This window comes from Frankliniella occidentalis, unplaced genomic scaffold, assembly GCF_000697945.3.
Source record: "Frankliniella occidentalis isolate FOCC.00 unplaced genomic scaffold, Focc_3.1 Scaffold536, whole genome shotgun sequence".
Taxonomy (NCBI): Eukaryota; Metazoa; Arthropoda; class Insecta; order Thysanoptera; family Thripidae; genus Frankliniella; species Frankliniella occidentalis.
The window spans coordinates 34,409-34,795 of NW_026267653.1; positions in this window are offsets into that span (position 1 = coordinate 34,409).

Genomic DNA, 387 nt, shown 5'->3' on the forward strand with positions numbered 1-387 from the left:
CGGGAGCAGTTGGTGCTGCGCTGGGCGCGCCCCACTCTGTCGCCCACCGCAGCGAGCCCGCGGCTCGCCCCGCTGCCGCGCCGGAGCAACGCGGCACCCGCGGCCAGGCCGCGGTTGCCCCCACCGCGCCGCACCGCGGAGAGGCCACATCCACATCCGCCGAGCCGTGCGCCCCTCGACGCCCTCTCAGGGCAATTCAATTGATAAGTCCGGGGCCGTGGATTCGCAAAACAACAAGGCCGAAGTGTGTTGTAAACGTAGGAGTACGTGCAGCAGCCCGTAGTGGCTGAGCGTTTGTCAGTGTGCTAAAATTCTTAGAGGTAACGTTTTAAATAACACAGTAAAGTATGCATAGAAGGCCAGGGAAGCGTGATTGAAGAGGGGGGG